Source organism: Taeniopygia guttata, chromosome 3 (genome assembly GCF_048771995.1).
Source record: "Taeniopygia guttata chromosome 3, bTaeGut7.mat, whole genome shotgun sequence".
Taxonomy (NCBI): domain Eukaryota; kingdom Metazoa; phylum Chordata; class Aves; order Passeriformes; family Estrildidae; genus Taeniopygia; species Taeniopygia guttata.
In genome coordinates, this window is record NC_133027.1 from 82,952,958 (window position 1) to 82,975,188 (window position 22,231).

General features: G+C 37.6%; 1 protein-coding gene across 4 annotated transcripts in view; it reads left to right on the forward strand.

Annotated features, from left to right (window-relative positions):
* SMYD3 (SET and MYND domain containing 3) overlaps positions 1-22,231 on the forward strand; it is a 385,012-nt gene that overhangs the window by 138,792 nt on the left and 223,989 nt on the right. Inside the window, exon 1 of one of the 4 annotated variants that reach the window (XM_072927227.1) lies at positions 9,064-9,207. The exons of 2 other annotated variants lie outside the window; for them this stretch is intronic. The gene's annotated coding sequence lies outside the window, so the exon portion shown is untranslated. Of the gene's footprint in view, positions 1-9,063; positions 9,208-22,231 lie in introns of those variants that run through there. One more of the 4 variants, XM_072927226.1, reaches the window with a different exon arrangement.

A 22,231-nucleotide genomic window follows, 5' to 3' on the forward strand; every position in this document is an offset into this window, starting at 1 on the left:
AGCTCCACTTCAAAACATTGTTGCTTTCCAGGTGCTTTGATCAGTGTGTCAGTTCCTATGACAGCTTAAATAGCTTCATAGTGTGCAGGATTTTGTAGGAGCAGCACATAGTGAATATGTGTATTAATTATATATATATGTATAATTAATTATAAAATATAATTATATATATATATATATATATATATATATATATATATATATATATATATATATATGTATACATATACATATATATATAAATATATATATATACACCTTAATTTCTCATTTCCACATGCAGGAAGTGACATTATGGACAGCAGAGATTACAGTGGAACAGTAATGATTGGTTACTGATTCATGTTTGTTAAGATTGTAGATTCCTAGCTTATTTTTTTTAATACACTGTGCATGCTAAACTATTTGAGATGTTGCACAAGATGGAGTGTAAAGGCCAACCAAACTTTTATGTTTTATGTATGAGATGTTCTGTCATTAACCAGAAATTATGTTTGACTGAGCAACTTGCACATGCCTTGCATGGCTCAAATATGCATCCACACAGTGATTATAACCAAATAAGAGGCTTAGCTTGATATCAAATTTGCTTGCACTCACTTAGCAGAATTATTTTGAGAGTATCTGGCTGTATTTCATTATTTATCTCTGGGAACAAGAGTGATTCTTATAAGAAACTGTGTTTTGTTTCAGCATCTATACAAACTACAAAAAATGGGCTACTTTTGGAGGTCTGCAGTAAAGGTGTCACTGCAGTGCTGTAACTGCCAAGTTAATCGTGTGAGCTTGGTCCACTGCTATTTGAAGTATACTGAATGCGTATATGCACTGCAAATAACGAATTTTTGAACTTCTGGAATATATAACTATTTTAGCAAACTAAGCCACATTCCAGTTTAATGGGAAATGTTAAATTAATCAGAGTTGTAATGTCCCACCACCAAAAATTACACATGAACTTACTTTCCCCTTGTTCAAAGTCAATAAACCAGGGAGAAATCTTCATTTGAGAACAAAGGGAGAATAATGTCAGTCTGTGGTTGTTGGATTATATAATGCCACTGAGAAGCCCTAAGGCTGAATACCCATTTTTAAGATTGGGTTATCCTCTGAGCAATGTAACCTACTAATTTAGCTGTAAACCTGTTTCTTTTCTTGATACACTTAATATAGAATCATAGAATTAAGGTTGAGTGAGCGCAGATTAGGTGAGGAAATTGTTCTGTTTCATCTCTAAAATAGTTCACATCAGCTTATTTCTGTCTGCCTCATGACCTTCAGGTGGAGACTGTTGCAGGTGATGCCTCTAAGGAGAAATTTCTGTTTCAGGACGGTTAAGGTGGTGCCTCCATTGCTTATAGGTCATTAACCCAGTTGCTGTTGGGTTCCTCGTGTGACTGCAGGTAAACACAAACTCATTGTTATTGACTCCTCTTCAGCCCTCAGCACACCAGATGGTTTGGGCAGTGTGTGCTGTGAAAGCAGCGTGGATCTGCCACCATTTCCCATCTCTGCAGCAGCAGAGGCTGTTCCTGGGGCAGGCACTCAGTGCCAATACCCAGCAAATCCAGGGTACCCTCCTGGCCCCAGGCTGTAGGCCAACAAATTTCTCTTACCATACAGCAGAAATGCTATTGTCTTTGTAGGATTTGTGCATCTCTCCTATCACCTAGTAGCCAAGATAGATAAATTTTTACTTTTCTTTGTCCTTCATGGACATGTCAAGTCATAGTTTAATTATTATTAGAGATAACAGGTACAGTGAACGTGAAGTCTGTGAAAGGTATTGGATAAAAAAAAAATTAAAAGCTAACTTTTAAAGAACTTAATATAAATACTATAATGAAAGAATAAAAAGAATGCCACAGGAGAGTCTCAGTAGCATAATTCCTACATATAATATTCCATGATAGAAAAATAAAATAACGCCATACAGAAAAGATTTGGGAGACTCCACAGGGAGTAGGAGTAGACTGTGGAAGTATTTAGATGACTTTTCAGAGGAAATTGCAAGAGAAACTGTTGAGAGAGTAAACTAATTTTGTGAAATTATAATCCAATACACCATCTGGGAATGTGCACAGTTCCAGCTGAGCAAGATGTCTTAGTGGTTTGGTGTGATAAATGCTAACTCATTGTAAAATCCCATTTTCCTGATACTATTAATTTATTTCTTCTGTTGAGGGGAAAAATAGAAATAAATATACATAGCTTTACAGCTCAAAAATAGAGTAGTAAGAGTAGAGAAAATGAAAATATTTTCAGTACCTTGAATTGCTGAAAATTAATCATTTGTCAGATGAGCTAATTAGTGTCTTAACTGCATTATACTACATGAACTACTTTGATGTAAATGTTGGAAACAAAATGCATATTTTAATTTATGCATTTTAAAAGAAGTTGATAAAATTTGCTGTGATAAGGAATGTCTATAAAATGCACTTTGCAAAATCATAATTTTCAATATATTTCTAGTCCAGCACGTATCAGAGGTCCTGAGTCAAATCTTTAAAAACAAATAGATTAGGTTTAATTTAACAGTAAGTGAGAAGTAAGAGGTTTGCAGATCCTGGCTTTTGGATGCACTTCAACCCCAAGTAAGTTACCATTGCCAAGGCAATTCCTTTTTCTCATGGGTTAGCAAAATAGGAAAAACTCTGGCTTTTTAGATAACAAAAGCTTTAGCAATCAATTATGATTGTTAGTGTGCACTAATAGTTGTGCAGCATGCAATTTATTTTTCCTTACTACATTGTGCACATAATTTCAAGTGGTATTTCTTTATAATAAAAGAAAATACTAATTAATGGTTACAGGTGCTTTGCGTGTGGAGCCTCTTCTGTCATCTTAAACTTGGTTTGCTATGTCAGCAAAAAATTTTGGAGAAGAGCAGCTGCTGCTTTGTCCCCTCGTGTATAGCTGAAGCCATCTCAGAACTTAGCTTGAGGCTTGGTCTGTCCCTTGCCAAGAGCTCCTGGGGATTGGGTGTTCTCCCAGTCAGCCCCTGCTGCCCCAGGGCTGTGGGCACCGTGCAGCACGTGCGGGGCTTTTGGAATCATCTTCTCTGTAAAAAAAGATCCTGGTCAGACACAATTTCCTTTTAGCAGATACTTATAGTCATCAATGACGTTGTAAGCAAAACACTGGACAAAATGGATCCCATGTCAGCTCTGCCTGCTCTTCCTGTTCCAGTGTACCTCATCCATTTGTCCCACTCTCCTCAGGGCTCTGAGCTCTGGTGTCCTTCCTGCCTGAGAAGGGCTGGAGGGGTGCCTGATCCTTGGCCTGATCCCTTTTGTCCTCAGAGCTCTTTGGGGAAAGAGGGAAGGGAGATGGGGGATGTTAACTGTGGCCTGCAGGAGATCATGGGAAATATGGAGCAAGATGCAAAATGGGAGGCTGAGTGGCTTAAGGTTGGTAAGTGTAGCAAGCTAGGATTTTAATTGAAAGGTTTTTAGATACCAGCTCTGAAGCACAGTGAGTTGAGTCTGTCAGCTAATTCTTTTATCTAAATGAGAATGGTATAAATGAGAATATAGAGAAGAGGAGTAAGGATAAAAACCCAACCCTGAAGTTTTGGAAGAATCATATGGGCAGTTAGGTTTGAATAACTGAAATATGGCATTTCTCTTTTGTTTGATCTTGATTTTTCCTTCTAGTGCAGGTCCTATTTATCTTTGAAGCTGGTCTTGTGAGGAAAGATGTGGCTTATTTAGATTTTTATTTTCAAGAGTAAAAAATTACTAAAAAAGTAAAATAACAAAGTTATGCCTATTCTCTTTTTTTCTTTGCTTCACTCTTAGGTAGTTTTGTAATGGTCAAATGAGATTACTTATAAATTTCACTCATTATATTTTTAATATTTCGTCCTTGACTGCTTAAGATCTTTGTGAACAAAGACTTCAAGGTAGTAGGAAATATGCAAATTAAAAAATAAACACCAACAAAAAAACCCCTACCCCTTATTCCTTGTAGTCAAGCACTCCAGCCCCATGTCTCACTCACATCAAACAAGCTCTTAGGATATTAATATTGTTAATAACAGGTTTTGAATTGCCTGCTAATATGTGGAAATTTATAAACACCAGGAGAGCTGAAGGTGACAAATAATAAATAATGAGCCATCAGAAAATAGTTAATTACAGTACAAAATTGAGATAGCAAGCCTTGTGTGCAGGGAGGAGTGTGGATCAGTAGCACCAGCTATAATTCTTGATAGGTCAAGCCACATATGAAGGAAAAGCTTTCATTTTTAAACATTGTCAAGCCCAGGGGGAAGCAATTACTGTTGAGAAACAAGTTTCTTTTGTGTCAATCTCATAGTGAGGGTTTTTTGTTTGTTTGTTTGTTTGTTTTAAATAAGAGCTGCTGCTCCTTTTTTTCCCCAGAAACCAACAAAAAGAACATAATGTAGATTGAAGAGGAAATTCACCTGTCAGTTTCATGAACAAATTAATACTCATTAAACAGATGTACATCTGTGAATGTCAGAGAGAAACCTGGGTGCCTGGTCACTCCTTCCTTGAGCTCCTGACTTACTCCATGTCACAGTCCTGCCTCAGGAAAGGAGCTAGAGTCTGGTAGAGCTGGCTACAGAGACAAGTTAATATTTGCTGGCTTTTTTGGGGGAAAAACTACTTGTAGAATTCTGTTTTGTTTGGCATCAGAAAGCGTTTCTGATAGTCTTTTATATGAGATCAAAGAACAAAAAGCACCTTTTAAAAATAATAGTGCTACCTTATGTCTTTGCCATAATTAAGTTATTAGTTTTTATCTCCACAAGTTCTGTGCTTTTATGAAACTCATGTTTATGTATATATGTTTTTGTAAAAAGATCTGCATATATAAGGTAAATTTAGCTGCTGTGGGACTGTTCTCTGCAGAATTTTCTGTATAATTTTTAACAACATTCTAGAAGGTACTAGGTCCAACTAATTCTCCTTTACAGTAAGGGTCAGTTTCAATTTGAACAGCTGATAGGTGAAGGTGTGGATCCAATAAGAAAAATTTACAGGGCATTATTATTATAAACTTGAAGTAGCCAAACGATTTAGTGTGCAACCAGCCTTTTAAAGCCACTTTGTTACCTTGTGGCTTCAAGAGGTTAATGATATCCCAGTTAAAAAAATAATAAAATGAAAAAAATAAAAGCTCCAAGGTAAAGCACAAAGCAGTATTTCTGAGGAATTGAATAGGAACTGTTGTAAAGATTGAAAATGATGGGCAAGTGGCCCTGAATTTATGTGAATTTAAAGGCCACATGAAGATGGCCAACACAGCAGTTATAAAGAGAAGATATGCTTCAGAAATCAGTGTAATTCCCTGATGGTCTCTGCAAGTGTATGTAAAGGAAATCTCTCATTAAAGGCTCTCAAAAATATTAAATTCCCATGAAGTAAGAGAATGATCCATTGATTGAAAGATAAAACAGCAAAAATGTATTGGTGTTAGCTCAGCTGGAGAAGAGATGGCATCAGTGAAGTTCAGTGCGGGTGCAAGTAGCACAACATACTCAAACATGGTACAGGAAAGCGCTTGCATACTGTGGTAATTAATGTTTGATCTATTTCAGTGTAAAGAAGTCTTAAATGATGCACAAGAGAGGACGACACATCAAAACCTCACAAGTAGAAATAGAAATTATTGCAAAAGGAATTGGAAAACAGAGCAGGGAATATCAGCACCAGTTTGTGAGTCAGTGGTGCTCTCACATTTGTACCTTTCTTCCTACTCCATTCCTAAAAGTGTGGTAAATCTCAATTAGGTATCTAGAAGAAGGACTGAGATTGCAAAGCAGTTTACATTCTAGACAATGCCCACCTTAGGACTCTCTAGGCTGAATAAATCAAGTGTGAAGAAATGCATTTTTAAGCTGAGTTACGTCAGCTTTACCACAGTTGCTTTTCCTGGATTGAAAATACAATAGTTTAACATGTGTCTTTGCACAAACAAACAAGCCCCTATCTCTAAAGAGTTTAAGTATGATTTCAAAGTGAATTTTCAAGAGAGCTGTGTACTTATTAACCAATATTGTATCAGACTTCTGGATCTTTAGCTGCTATTTTCACAGGATGTGCTGCACATCTTCTGCTGAGGGAACAACGCATAGTGCGTCTTTTAAGATTATGAAAATTGATACAAACACAGATGGTGCTAAATTCACATGCATATAATTGCTACATGCATGGCTCGAGCCTCCAGTAGTTTATGGAAGTATTGAAAGTCCACCTTGCATTCTACCATTTTTTGTGAATTCCTGGCCTTGGATGAAGTGCTGTTTACATTAAAGTTCACCCTTTAATCAGAGACAAGCACAGCAGAAAAATTAAGGAGCTATTTTTGCTGGAGTTGTTTTTGATGTTGGATTACATGGAGCATGAGGCACTGATATGAGGGAGAAGAAATGGGGAGAAAGAAAATCTTCTAAGCAAAGCACTTTCAACTTCCTCACCTTTATTATAGTTATGGACAAAACAAATGAAATCTTGCTCATTTTGTTGTTTCCTGGCTTTGCCTGGACTCTTATAGGAGATTGCTGCTTGAGGACAAGTATATTCTCTCTGTTGCTGCTTCACGCTTGGTTTTGTTCCATCAGGATGTTTGCATAATAACCTGCTCCACTGGCTGCTGTCCAGGTAAATGCTTACATCTAGCAAATAGCAAAGCCATTTCCCCTTTAACAATTAATACATGGAAGGTTGTGAAGAGACAGATGTAGGAATTTAAATAATTTTACACCATTTAAATAATTTTATACCATTTAAATACACATGGACAATGTGTGTGGTGTGGAAGATGGAGATCAAAGGGCAGCTGCATCAAAGGGAGGGCATTTTGAGGGCTGGCTGTAAACCAGGACATTGGCAGGCTCACATGCAGACCTGGTGAAAGTGTACCTTGACATAGTGGAAGAAAGGAGGTAAATAGGCACATCTGGGTTCTACCAGCTTCTTTGATCCTTTCTGTTAGCAAAGATAGCTATTTTGTGATGAGGAGTGTATGAGACCTTTAATGTTCACCAATGAGTCCCAGTTGTTGTGCTTCAGTGTCTTCAGTGCCTTTTAAATCAAAATTCTGCTCCTATTCAGCATGGTTGGAAATGAAACTTGCTAAAACCTGATGAAGAGGCTCTACCAGCTTTCTTTGCTCTATGTTTGATTGATTTGGTTCCTTGCTTGCATAGCCTGTTTAATATCTCGGATACTAATTTCTTTTCTGTGTGTTGACATGCACACTGCAGCACATCTTCTGGTATTCAGCTATTACACATATGATAAATGAACATTGTAATGTCAGGTATACTGAAAATCAATGCTGTTAATACGCAAACAAATAGCAGACCTGTAACCTCTCCAAAGGCAAAGCATCTCAGTAAATACAGGAATCAAAACCTTCATGATTTGGTATTATCCAGTGAAATTTGCATTCAGAATGATAATTCAGGCTAATGGCTTCATGCTCCCACGGGGCAGCTGAAATAGATTCTGAAATGGCAGAAGAAAAGGGTATAGTAAATAAACGCAATGAGCTGTCAAAGAATATTTCTACATCAAGCAAGTCTCTGAACCTTTTTGTGCTTCATAATCTGACCTTTTTTAGCTGCTCTGTTTTGTGCCTGAATCAGATCATGAAATGAAACACATAAGCTACAAAATAAAAATAATAACAATAATAATAAACCATTTATATAGCCACTAAAAGTGTTAGAATATTGCAGAGAAAATTCTATTAATTTACAGTAGATTGGTGAGGGTAAAACACCCTTTGATTGCAGTTGCTAGGCAACCCTTCTCTGAGCAGATGTAGGTACCATTCCTGTTTGTTTAACACCAGCCGTACTGGAATCTGGCCGCAAAATATGTTACAGCAGCAGCAGGGAATAGCAAAGGAGAACAATTTTAGCATTGTGGGGCTGAAGTATCTTTCCCTTACATTTTTGATGCATGAGTAGTACAAATGAGATTGCATGGGGAAAGCTTAACAGATTAGACAAAATAGCATGTTTTCACCTGTTGATCACAAAATGTTGTGTTAAAAAAAAAAGGAGCCCTTATTCCCATTCTCCATGTGCTGAAATGGGACACAGAAATATTAGACTTCCCTATGAGAAGCTGCTGTAACTGCACATTAGATAGCAGCAGGGCTAAAAAAGACCCCAGGTCTTCTCAGTCCCACACTCAGTTGTCTGTATAGAATTTGCATGATATATTTTCCATCAGAGTAATACACTCTGGCCAGCTATGTAGGATGATTTTGTGGCATTTCTTTTACAGGAAGCATCATTAGTATTCAGGGCATTGTAGCAGTGCTTAGAAAGACAATAACCAGAGTGTTTCAATAAATGTGATCCATGCTTCTGTATAAACACTGGTGTAACATATGTTTTTGTAATTTACATTTAACTCCCAGAATGTGCTTGCTTATGTTATTTACTTTTACAATTCAAAATTAAGTATATTTTATTCCAGACAAAGAGTAAGAGAGCAGACTGTTTGGATGTCAATTGAAAATTCATGTTCAGGGTGTTAAAGTGTCGCAATTTCCTTCCAGAAGACCTCAGAGTTAGAAGGCCAAATGTATGCAAAAACACTTGTTTCAGAAGATCTTTGCTGTTGGGAGTGGTGAAAATCAGACTCTTTTGCTACTCTGTTGTGTGCCATATGTTCTGATGGCTTTTGGCACAGCCATGTGGATGAGGCAAAGAAAAGATTAAAAGGGTTCCTCATCCCATCCGATTTTTAAACTATGAATAATTGAACTGTAATTTAGAGAATATGAGGTTAAATTACTGCAGTTGATACTCAGTAAAAGGTAATATCTGTGATAGTGTTCATTTTGCCTTTTTAGTTTCCCAGGTTGTGAGCAGCCTTTTTGTTTTTAAACCCTGGATATAGGAGGGAGGATCTGTCTTTTCTTTTGCAGAAAGAGAGTTTGGGGACGGGAGAATTCCTTTTGCTTAAAAGAACTAATTATCTCTTCAGAAGAAACTAATCTGGGTCAGATGGTTTGGGCTTATGATCTGTACCACATTGTGTATGCAGCTGTGGCTTCTTGTAGGAAAGCTGTGGTGTCCCTGGAGCAGCATAGGCAGGGCACTTTTAGTTATTCTGCAAAGTGCCACTTTCCACAGCCTGGAAGGGAATAGCGCACTGAGTGCTGGGGGAGAACTGGAGGCAGGAAGAAGTCCCCAAAGAGTTTTAACCACAGGTATTCCAGTTTTATTTTCTTAATTAATCAGTGCATGGCAAACTTTCTTCCCATCTTTGCTGTCATTTCAGCAATTATATGTCATGTGGCTGAGGGTCCCTGAGGTGGTAAATGCTTTCAGTACTGTGCAGACAAGCTGTATGGTGAGAGCTCTGGGGCTGTGGACAGCCCCTTAAACAGGTCTGGGCTGCTGCATGGTGAAAGAATGGGAGACTTCTCAGGACTGACACCTGGCAGAGAAAACACACACACACACAGAGAATTATTATTTGAGTTTCATGATGTTTATTATAATGCTAGCAGGTTTGTTTGTTTGCTTATTTTTTTTAAATAGATAAACTAAACAAAATTGCTTTTCCTGGGAATTCAGATGTTTTGAAGTAGGAATTTTGTGTTGTGATAGGTATTTTTAACCCTTATCTAGCTCCAGAGGAATGGGTTTGACCTTTTAAATAAATTTACACAATAATACCAGTTATATGCTCAGAAGTTAAATGCGTGTTCTAAGAAGGAATGAGGTTTTTGTACAGCTGCAGCTTTAACATAAGAAACTGTAATTTTATAAGGACTCGCATAAGGGTGAAAGAATGCTGATTATTAGCTTGCCCATCAAGTCATAATTATGCTTTCCTCATCACAGTGCAGATGTTTTATAAACATAAATACAAAATATTTATGAAAGAGGACTTACAATATATTTCTATTCATGGCAATCTCAACATCACTGTTTAACCCTTACAAGTATTCTTGTAGTTTTTGTTGTATAGAATAATGCCTAGTTTTGGTTTTTTACCAGTTAATCAATTCATCAGGTGGGCTTTAAATGTTGTACTAATCACAAAAAATGTTAGTGAAGATGAATTACATTCCTTTTGCATGTTGTGAATTGTCTTTTTCTTCCCCAGAAGATAAGAGAGATCCTCTGAGGTTGGAGAAATTAATGTGTATTTTAAAAAAATACACATTAATATTTATGAGCAATCTTTACTTTAAATTGTCTTTGAATATATTTCAATCATAAAGTTTAAGGGAAAAGCTCCATTATTTCTGAGAATCCCTTTTAAAGCTCAGTTTCTCTCATCCCAACTATTAAAATCTCATTAAATGAACAGGTGTAGTGCCATCAAGAAGATCATCAGCTGTGCAGCACACTTTGATATAGTCTTGGTATGGTGTAAAAGCAATGTTTGTACTTCAGTTGCTTAGTGTGAATGGCAGTGACTTTCTTTTCAGTTTCATGGAACAGTGCAATGCTTGGTCTCAGGCTGTATATTCTCTCTTCCTCTAGACATGTACTTTGCATTAATAATAATGAGTATTACACATGTGGGTTAGGATTAGGTTATTTTTGAAATGACTTTCAGTAATTTCTTAGATGAATTGTTATGCAGTGCTTCAGTGTGTTGAAAGGTACGGATGACTTCAACTTCGGATGAGAAAAGGAAAGGAATTCTTGGCAGAAACAGCCATGGCAGAAACAAAATGGCAGAAAGAGCCATTTTTCAGTACTTTATTCCAGTTGAGAATTAGATATTATATTAAAAAGACAAAAGCTAATCTTTCCCAGTCTGTAAAATTCATTAACACTTGACAACTGTTGGAGGACTTGTCTGAAATACATTAGAGGTCTCATTTCAGTTTCTAGAGCGTAGATGTCTTTGAAGTACCACAAACATCCTAGGAATAGTGGTATTTTAGCTTTTTTTCTTGTGTTTTGAACAAATTATCTATTTGTTATGGATGTATTGAGGGAAGCTGAATAATTTTGCTAAGCTGGGCCTGTCTTTATTCCAATAAACAGCATACCTTATATTCTGGGATTCAAAAGAGAAGTGAAGGAGTGCTGAGGTAGCAATTGCAATCATCCAGTTTAATACAGAGCAGAGGGAGTGGGACTGTGGTTTAGGAATAAAAGAAGGTGATACATAGGTTTTGGACTTAGGAATTAACTGCTCTGCAAATACACTATTTTCTCTGACAGGAGTGGGTACATATATCTGTGTCCCTGAAATTGTTAGTTTTTTGCTTCACTGAATAAAAGTTGTTGAAATCCTAACTTTTGTCACTGTTAGCTTACTTTCCTTAGCCTTATTCATAATGGAAAATCTCCTCAGTCTTCAGTATTTTATTTTTAAAAGATCTGTGGACATTTTCAAATTGCTTTTATTCATTTTTTCTTTTCCTGGCTCCTGAATTTGTGACTATAAAGCATCTCCTATATAACTTCCTTCTGGTTTTAGCTTTTCACTGAATCTGATGCATGGTCCTCCTTTTTGTTGGTTCTCATCTGAATAAGTGTATGAAAACACACTAGGCAGATGCTGCAGTCCATCTAGTTGTGTGTTTCAACTTGTTATTTCTTTCCAGTACCAGGCAATTTATATGTTTGCCCTTACTCTTCAATGAGGGTTCCTTTTCTTGGAGCTGTGACTCATTTTCTTTTCACTGTGCTGCAGTTTCAGGAGATTCCGAAAAACAGACAGTAATATTTGAATTTCATACACATCCTACTGAATACTGAAAAGAGAGGAGGACAGGAACACATCCATGAAGGACATGGATGAAAAATCAGAGCTCTTCATACAGTCAAAGGCAAATATTGGTTATTTGGATATAACATGGACAGTTGGTGCAGTTGACATTGTTCAAAAGACAGAAGGGAAACAAAGATTAAAGTGAAGAAAATTCTAAAAATCATTGTTGGGAAAGAAATATTCCTAGTTGTCCTAAATCCTGATCAGATAATTAAAATATAATTTTATTATTTTAAAATTAGATGGTATACTTGACTGCAGCCAAATTTCAGCACCCAAAACTGTCTCATCCTGTGAGGTTACCAGAATCTTTTCATGTAGTTTGTGGTTAAAACTCATTTTCATTTCTCTTCTGTAGAACAGCATAAAACTGTTTCTTGTTTCTACAGATTTAGTCTGCAAACCAGTCAATGTCACTGTGAGAGAAGGATGCTTTTCCTACCGCGTGGTCTTGAACACAGTGTTTATTCAGATATATGAAAGAGTCAGCTAATCATGACATCAGCCTTTCTTCCTCATTTTCTAGTGGCAACATTTTAGAAAGCCCATGGACTTCTGGAATACAAGTGGTTGTGGTCATAGTTAAAAATGGCTGATGCTTTTTCTCACTCTTGCCTCTCTTAGCATCAGAAATTGAATATATTTTTTAAAAAAAGTTTTCTGTTTTGCTTGCATTTAAAAAATATACCAAATATGAAACTATCTTGATTTGCCACCTGTTATCTACTGCTTGTCAAAAGGAATGACAAATATACTCATCTAATAAATGCTGAAGTAAGGATCCAGTGCAGCCAGGACCTAAATTGCTTTTGTGTACTATAGTGGATAAAAATCTAGAAAAGGAATTGAATATTGATTTTCCTAATCTGTTTTGGTTTGTATCAACAGACAGTGCATACACATGCAGTACCCATACCAAAAAACGTCTTTTTAGGTATGAAATTTATTACTTACTTACAAATATGTGCATGAAATATGCAAAGATATAACTTCTCTCATTTGCAAATATTTTGCACTGAGTCTACATTTATTTTGACATAGAAAACCCTAAAGCATTCCCTTAAAGTCATTACCACTCTTGTTACTATCACTAGGCTAAAAAATTATATCTTAGATTTTGCTAAGTCCCTTACTTAAGTAATAGTATTTTGGTTTAAAGCCTGAATCTCAACTTCTGCTTTTATTTGTGTTTTGTTTGCTTTCTTCATGCAGAGTCTGGAGTGGTGTATGCATCTGCAAATGATTTGGGTTTGTTAATGCAGAGATTTATAGGTATCTTTTTTTTTCCCTTCAACAAAATACCAGAAATTAATGAAAATTTTCTGTTTACTTGCACTTAGAAGTATTTTCTAAACACCTGTGAAGAAACTAACTACAAAGCATGTGTTCTGGGCAGCAGTTAATATGTTTCTATATTCCCATACTGTATAGACTTGCTATAACCCAAAGTGTAGTCACGAGTAACCCTGCCTTTTGGGGAAATTAATTTAGATGGATTTTGATTTTTTTAATACAGTGGGACCTGTCAGCTCCAGTCAGGTTAGATGCTTTGCTGTGCTTAACTCCTGGTGGTGGCAACTTAAGCTTTAAATTATTTCAAAACTACTTCTGCTTGATCTGGAACTTAATGAAAGCTGATGGAAAGTCTGCAAGATGAAAATGGTGTATTGAGAACAGTAGGCCAGCAGGTCTTTGCAGAGATAGGCTGGCAGTGAAATCGTTTGGGGAAAGTTAAAGACAAAGAGACTCCAGGGACTGCCCTGCCTGAAATCTTCTAAAGATCCCAAGCTAAGAACAAGCTTCAAGTTTGAGGAACTTTGGATTTGCCTTTAAGTTTTGCAACACAAGCTTATCTTTAATTTTTTATACCACTTCATTGTTCTAAGCACATGAGATAAAGCAAGATGCTTGCAGCTGGGTATGATTAGCATATATTTATGGCTCTAATTTAATGTTATGCAAATTGTATTCTCTCCTGGTTAGCTCACTGAGCACTGGATGGGAGGTGTCTCTCAGCAGAGTGTGAGTCCTCCTTCTGTAATTGTTTCATAATTTTCACTTGCAGAAATTAAAATTGCTCCGTCTTGTTACACTTTTTACCATGTTTCTTCAAATATTGTCATTACATGGAAAGTTTCTAAATGAGAAACACAAGTTCAACTGGTAATTATTTGGGAAAAAAAAAAATCTGTGAAGGTTTCAGATTTGTTGCCTCCATGTAAAGGCTCAGGGACTTTGATTTTTGGGCCAGTCAGATTTGCAAGATTTTTTTTTGTTTACAACGAGCTGAAGAGGGTGAGGGGCTTATTTTGATCTCATGTATGTGTAAATCAAGAAAACTATGAAGTGTGTCTGGGGTTAAAACCAGTGTGACACTATGGGATCCAAACTCCTGATGTTTCTGTAAGAGATGTGTGAGGAGCATATGCTTGTGCTGCTGGACCTGTGACCTGAGTGGCCATGGCTGGAGCCAGAACCACCTCGTGCAGATTGCTGCATCCCCTTGCCTTTTCATTTTCAATATGTGATTATGTACACATCCACTTACCAAATGTCTAAGAGGAGCTGAAGCAGCTGCTGAAGCACTGCTGACATTCTCCTTTCCTTCTATTCTAAGTGGACGAACAGTGACTTTAGTTGAGTGGCTTGTTATGAATTAATGGGTTGGTGAGAGCTCCCATTATAGCCCTGCTCACAGCTCAACCAGCACAATGCACAAAATCACAGGTTTCCAAGATGGATTGTACAGCTCTGCACTCACAAAAGGTCTGAGCGTCTAAGGGATGGCAGTGCTTTGCAGGGGTAAAAAAAAGCACTTCGCAGTTGTTAGAACAAAACAAAATCACAATCCCTTCCATTTAATAGAAAAAAGTCTGGGAGAAAATGGCCCCATGCTGAGCCCAGCTGTGATTATGGTGGGGGGGAGTGTGTGGGAGGGACGGCATTTTTTTCTGCCAAGACCTTGACTGTGGGAGTTGCTCCATCTTCCTGGATTTTGTTGGTCAGAAATGAAGACCAGCAGGGGATTTTGTGAAGTCTGCACAACTACACTGGGGGAGCTTTCTCAGCTAGAGATGTTTTTGTTGGGAGTGGTATAGTTGAGCTGACTTGTTACTGCTGTGTTGTCAATAGGTGATACCCAGACATAGGCTATCCATGGTTTTGTGGTGAGAGAGCTGGCTTTTGTCCTTCAGTGACAGCATGGTGATAGTGGTTCACTGTGTGTGATCAGCTGGTGGGGAGACGAAGGCCACCACCATAAGGAATAGTGGCATGTGGCCTTTGGTTTTGACTAGTGGCCTCATGGTCAAAGGTGGCTGTAATTAACTATGCAGTGTGAGTGTCTTCACCTGTGGCAGGAATTTTAATGTGTAACTGTAAACACCAGGAGCAGCATTGCTCTCAGGAGGAGTTTAGGAGATGTACCTTAGTTGATGCCATTGCTTTTAAGGTACTGTAGGTTTGCCTGGTAGCAACATTTTCCTTTTTCAACTGGATTTCATTGGATCAGACCAGTTTCCTTGACCCAAATGTGTTATTCCTATGCTTTCTATGCTAATGACAGTTATTGAATATAGTGTCAACAGTGGCATTTTTGTCTCTGTGAATGAGGCAAACACCTGTGAAGTCGGTCAAACTTCGCATGTCCTGTGAACAAAAGTGATGTGACAGGGAGGCAACAGTTATGAGCAGAGCCCACTGTTTAGTGAAGCATTCTGGAACCCTGGGAGTTGAAAGGCAGTGTATAAATGTAGAATACTATAATTAGTGAGCAGGATCATTGCCAAAAACCTCTTATTGTTCTTGTTTGCAGGAATGTGTGCTGCTCTCTTAATTTAAAGAGTAATTCAGATAGCTTAATGAAGGCTTATTGGCTCACTGAGGGAGAATGTGAGCTAAGGGGGATGTTAGAAGTACCTTTTGTTCATTCTTAAAAAAAAAGGTCAAATATGGGGGAAACATTGTCTTGTAATGGCCAGGTGGCCTTACAAGGTTTTTTCCAATTTTCTAAATATCCCGGTGTGGTGTGCCCTCATGCAAAGATCCCCCAACTAACTTGAAATGCTCAAATATTTTTAAGATCATGGTTCCTATGAGACATTTATGTTTTTATCTTTGCAAACCATAGAACTAGGGTCTGTGCAGGTAGCTGACAATCAAAAATAGAAGTAGTTCAGCCCTTTTAGTGAAGCAGGAGTGAGCTGTGCATACTAAAGTCAACCTGAAGTAGGAAAGTGTCATGAGATGTGCATAAGAAATGTAAACTGAAATAACTTCTCCCAATTCTTGGGTTAATTTAATTCTTAGTTTTGGTATATTTTGTAATTTTGTAGTGGGTTTTGATATATTAATGCTGATGAACTTTGTTTCTAACTTTTATGATGTTTTACTTTCTAGAAGCTTAGATATTACTAAAAATATATGTGTTTGGGACCAGGACAAAATCAATGTTGGTGCAGGAGTATTTCTTAATTTCCTATTTTTCTATATCATCATCTTCAGTGTGGGTTTGGCTGGAAAAACTGGCCCAAGGACTCTGTCTGCTCCTGGCCCTTCCTCTTTGTCCAGCAAGAATTGCTTACAGGTGGAGCTACAATTCTTTGGCTTTAAAGGTGACACAAAATAAAAATGACGTAGATATCCTCTTCTCCCGTCACTCCAGCACCCATAGTTCATCTGAGGAGGAGCATTGTTTCTAATTCTTTTGTACTTTCAGCTTATATAATCACCAAATTCTGGTCATAATTAATGTGCTATACAGATATTTGGCCATAGACCTGAGAAGGATAATGAGACTGTGGAGGTAGCAATTTTACAGGTTGCATTATTTTTCTATTATTTGTACAAAGTGGACAAGGTAAAATGTGTATAATTCTTCTTGCATTTAAAGCATCTTAGTCTAATTCCCTAGTTTTAGCTTACCCTTTGTAGAGGTGACACCTCTACAAAAAAAGAGGACTCAGAGGGAAAAAAGAGACTAAAATGGCATGCATCTTTCTTTGAATGTTATCTAAACTAGAGCAAGGTCAGCAGGCCAGAACAGCTGGTATTACTGTACCTTTCCTGGCATTATTAAATGTTTTGCATACTCTTCATGTACCATCTGTTTAGTTGTCCAGTGATACAAGGACCAAAATGAAAAGTAAAGATATTTGAACCAACATAGTCTATAATAGACTGCTAGCAATTCAGAGTAGTTCCTAGTTGCTTGCTTTGAGTAAGATCCCATTTTTATTCTGGTAAATGATTTGCTTGGATGGTTACTGCCAGTCTTTTGGAAGATTGCGTGCCCAGGGTTTTTAGGTGCTGAATGTTCAGCACGTGTTGTATACAGACATACAACATGTTGTATATCTGGCACTGGCTTTCATGAGGACCAGATTTTCAAAGGTCCTTGGATTTCACACAAGTTGGAAAGGCTGCATTCACAAAAAATTGAATATCAACAAGAATTCATATTTTGGAAAAACCTGACTTATTGGAAGGAATTATTTTGTTGCCTAAAATAAAATGAAACAAGAATTTGCTTCCTGGCAGTGTTTGCAGAGGTTGGGAAAATTCTGGCCAGGGAGCAGTGACAGAAAACTGTTTCTCTTGGTTGCTCCTTTAAAGTGTGAGCCCTCAGAGAAAGCCTAGATCTTTCCAGGAGCAACAACTTCCCAAAGTGAACTCTTATACATAGGCTGAAGGGAATCTGGCATATATTGGGGAAAAAAGAAGGCAAACTCCATGTTTTTCAGGGTATGCATTCTTTGTATAGTGAGCCAAATGCAGAGATTGTTGTCCAGGGAGCTGGTGGATGCCCTGGACACATTCAGGGTCAGGTGGGATGAGACTTATCCCAAATGTTGTGGGTGTGGAACAGCAGCACCTTTTCATTCCACATGCTCTTAGGGTGTGTTACCGTGCGCAAGGACAAGCTGGGGTGGAAAGCTCTGGATCACACAGCTCCTAATGAGCTGTTGGTTCTCACTTTTCCCACACACAAACTGGTGTTTGCACTGAGAAATTTCCACAAGAGAAAAGGCAACAGAGCCTTTATTTCACACACAGGTTCTGCAGTACCTGAACAGGTTGAGAGCAGCCCTATTGAGAAAGAGTTGGGTCTCATAGGCCAGAAAGCCAAATGTATCCTGGGCTGCATCCAAAGCAGCTGGGGAGGGAGAGGATTCTGCCCCTCTGCTCTGCTCTGGTGAGAGCCCACCTGGAACCCTGCATCCAGCTCTGGGGTCCCTGCACAGGAAGGACTTGGTCCTGTTGGAGCAAGACCAGAGGAGGCCACAACGATGATTAGAGAGATGGAGTAGAAAGGCAAAGGGAACTAGGATTGTTCAGCCTTGGGAAGATCTCGTTGCAGCCTTCCAGTACCTAAAAGGAGACAGGGACTTTTTCTAAAGGTAGTGACAGGACAAGGGAGAGTGGCTTTCCTCTGACAGAGAGTAGATTTAGATTAGATATTAGGAAGAAATTCTCTGCTGTGAGGATAGTGAGGGAACTGGAACAGGTTTCCCAGAGAAGCTGTAAATGTCCCATCCCTAGTAGTGTTCAAAGCCAGGCTGGATGGGGTTTTGAACAATGTGGTCTAGTGGGAGATGTCCCTGCCCATATCAGGTTGGTTGGAATTAGATGATCTTTAAAGTCCCTTCCAACACAAACCATTTTAGGATTCTGTGATTTAAGATAATAAATGCTAATATTTCTGTAATTTATAAAAATCTTTCCTTTTGTATAATGACAATTTCATGAAATCTAGACACAAAAATTATAATGGTTTTGTAAAAAAATTAAAATGGTTTTGTATTTGTTTGAACCAGTCAAGGGTAACTTTTTAATGACTGGTAATAAAGGTAAGTGCATGCTGGAGGTACTATAAAAATCCTAATTTCCTAATGAAACTGATAAACTTTGATAATTGATACCAATATTTTATTTTTCTATTTTATACTGAGGTTAGCACTTGCACACAGAAAGTTAAAGTTCATCATTGATGAGTGACAGAGGTACTGGTGGGCTGTGTTTACCAGGCTTTTAATGACTCTGGTAGGTGATGCCACATTCATTTTAATGACATATATCGGTAGGTGAAAACTTGCAACTTGCACTATATAGCTGTCTCTTAAAAATTAAATGAACGTATGGTAAATAATAGGAATTTAAAGGACCTCCAAATAGATTAATTAGAGTTAACTGGCTGTTATGGAATTGAAGTGTAATAAGGAGGAAAGAAAAAGCTTTCCTTCTGTGTGCAGTCTGAAACCGTGAATACGTTGGTATCACATGTACAGGATAAGTGAGAAGGGACGGCTCATTCCATCTGAAATTGCTGACAAACGTTAAAATCAGTACTGTATAATGTGCAAAGGCTTTAATCATGTTGCTGACTACATCTTTTTGTGAAAGGGGGCATGTCTTACCTTTGAGGACATTTACCTAGCTAGACAAGGCTTGTTTCCAATTGTTATGCAGAACTGTGTGCAGTACCATTGCCACAGACTGTGAGCTCGTGATAAGAGCTAATTGATTCACAATTCCTTATTTGCATCACATTTTTGATTCCTGGAAATCAATGAGTAACCTGAAAGTCATGACATTGTAGAGGTCAGTGTGTGCACACACATGCTAGTAGACACAGAATTTGATTAGCTGAAATGGTGATAGGGTTTTTGTACATTTTTTAGCTTTGATATGAAACAGAGTCAGACAAGGTAGGTCTGGCTGAGAAGTGTTTGCTTATAATCTTTTTTTCTTTCTCATAAAACTGGCAGCAGTCTACTCAGGTGCCTTTAAAGCTTGTACTGCTGACATCAGTTGGAGTTTCTGGGGAAGTGATATGATGCTGAGGAAGCATTTCTCACATTGGTCTTGTGCTGGTTAAAGAATGTGGGTTTTTCAGGACAAGCCTGGGTAAAGAAGACGGGCCACTGAAGAAGATGCTCTTATACCAAAAATGTGTGCTGAAAGCCTGAGGAATGACTTTCTGTTCCTCCAGAACAGCAGCTATTGTTTCATACTAATCAGGATTTCTAATGACAATTAATATAGGCTTTCAGGTTCTGCAAAGCAATGTGAGGTATTCTGTATAAATAATGACCACTCTGAAAACACAGTCATTCTGCATTAAGCTTAAAATCTAGAAGTGTGAATTAAGTATAATGCGCTGTACATATATAATCATAAATGGTCTTGATACCCCAGAAAAGGTTTCTCCACAGATCATTTTCATTAACAAAATGCATGTGAGAAAGGTCAGTAATCCTTGTTCACACAGTGTCTCTAAATTGACCATGAAAATGCGTGTTAAAAGTGACGTGTTTTTTGAGAGGAAAATGCCACTTGTTTATGTCTTTTGTTGCTAATATGCTGAATGAGGTATTGAATTGAATGAGGTGATGTCCAGAAGCAATGATGAGAAAGAAAGAAAAAGAATTGACAGAAGAGAAAGAAATGGTACAGAGAATATGGAAATAACTAGAAAGCAGAAATCTGTGTGGAAATGGAAAGTGATGAAGATGTCTACAATTAATTCAGGCTAGGTGACACTGGGAAAAGGACTTCAGAAATCTGCTGCTGGCTTTTTGTTCCTGAATTCTTTTAACATGTACAGTAGAAGAAAAATATTGCCAAATAAAAGAAAGACTGAAAGGAAAGTAAATCAAGGAAAAGAAAGAAAGGAAGAAAAAGAAAGCAAAAAGAAGTACCACTCTGGAAATGGGTATATCTTTGTCTTAAGCCGCACTCCACTTCCTGGCTCCACTTCCCTGCTGCATGCAAGCAAATGACATATGTACCAAAATGTCCAGTTAAAGGAGAATTGGTTCAGAGAGAGGAGTTAGAGTAAAATCTAAAATGAAGGCAGGAAAATAATAAAATTCATAAATAACAGGAAGTTATGACAGGGGCATAGTCTTTTCCACCCTTAAAATTTTTATTATTTTATGAGATGTGGTAATGCTATGTTAAAATAAGGGTCTCTGCAGAGTTGACAAAAAAAACCCTAGCTGGGAATTGTCTGAGACATCCTGTGTGGGATGGGTTGGTAAGTTCCAAGCCTCACAGTAGTGCTGTAGGCTCAGGAGTCCTGGACTAAAGGTAGAATAAGTGCAGACAAAGCACATTGGCTGCCTTTGGGCAGTAGAAACAAATGCTTCTTAGAAGTCACAAAGCCTCACCAAGAGTCAATAACTCCATAGATACAAATGTGCATGGTGAGTGTTTAGCATGTACCAAGATACAGTTTGTAATAGAACATTGGTGACTTCATACTTCAGGGCAGCAATGATGGACAGCACTTTAGAATTTCATTTATTATTGTTTTATTTTGCAAGAAAGTTAGATGTAGATGTATACTTGAATTTCTTAGGATCTGGAATATTCTTCAGTAGCTGCTTTCCCTGCCAGGCAGGGCAGGTCTGGCTTCAGGCATCTCAGAAGAACATCCTGCTTTGGTCTCTTTGCTACTTCTGTCTCCTTCTATTTTGTCTTCTACAATGCATGTGCTCTACTATATCCTTTTGAGGAGTTAAACCACATACATTAAACTTCCACTGGGCATTGTCTGTTTGTCAAATATTTGATTCTGTGAACCAAATACGTGGTCTTACATTTAGCTTGCAAGTGTAGGTGGTCATGGGGGTTTCTTTACATGGGCTCATTTTTAGCAGCTTACTAAAGCAAAGATTTAGCCTCATCCTGAGATGCCAAAGATCCCTTCTGCTCTGTTTGACACAGAATTGGTCAAACATTTTGAGTGACTGAAACAATGTTCTTGTGCTGCAACAGCACAGTGGGTCAAATTCTGTGTGTGGAAACTCTAATTTTCTCCCTTCCACTGGAGAGGTCATGTGGTTTTGAGAGTGCCTGCTCAGAGACCAGTGAGACAGGTTCAAATCTCATAAACCAGTGGCAGTCTTTTTCACAAGGTATTTGCCATTTTGTGGTAATTTTTCATTACATGTTTTTCTAATCAGGTTTTAGAAACAAAAGAATTTGAATCTGCAAGCCTTTACTCATTTCTTCACTTCTGCTAATTTAAGTTGATTTCCCCCCTATTCCAACTCTATTAAAGATAAAATAGAAAAGATGTTTTTGGCTACCATTCATAAATGTACGGCAATCTACAGTGTCACTTACTGAATAGAATTTTAATTCAAAATGTCTAAAAGATTATCATTGAAGTAATGTAATCTTATCTCAAACATCCCTTTCTTTAATACAAGAGCTGGTTTCAACTTTTCTAATACTTAACTCTTTTGCCTTGTAAATAATGCATATGTGCTATGCCACTATTAAGTATTCAGTCTATTGTCTTCTATTTTTCCAATTTTTATGGTTTTTCTGATGTGAAATGAAGAAGATTCTGGACATATTCCCCCAGGACAGGAAAACTGTTAGTACAATTCAATACTGTCTTCTACAGAAATTTGAATATAATTTGAATGCATTAAAATTAATCTTAAAAGACAGCATTCTTTGTGGAAAGGCATCAGTAG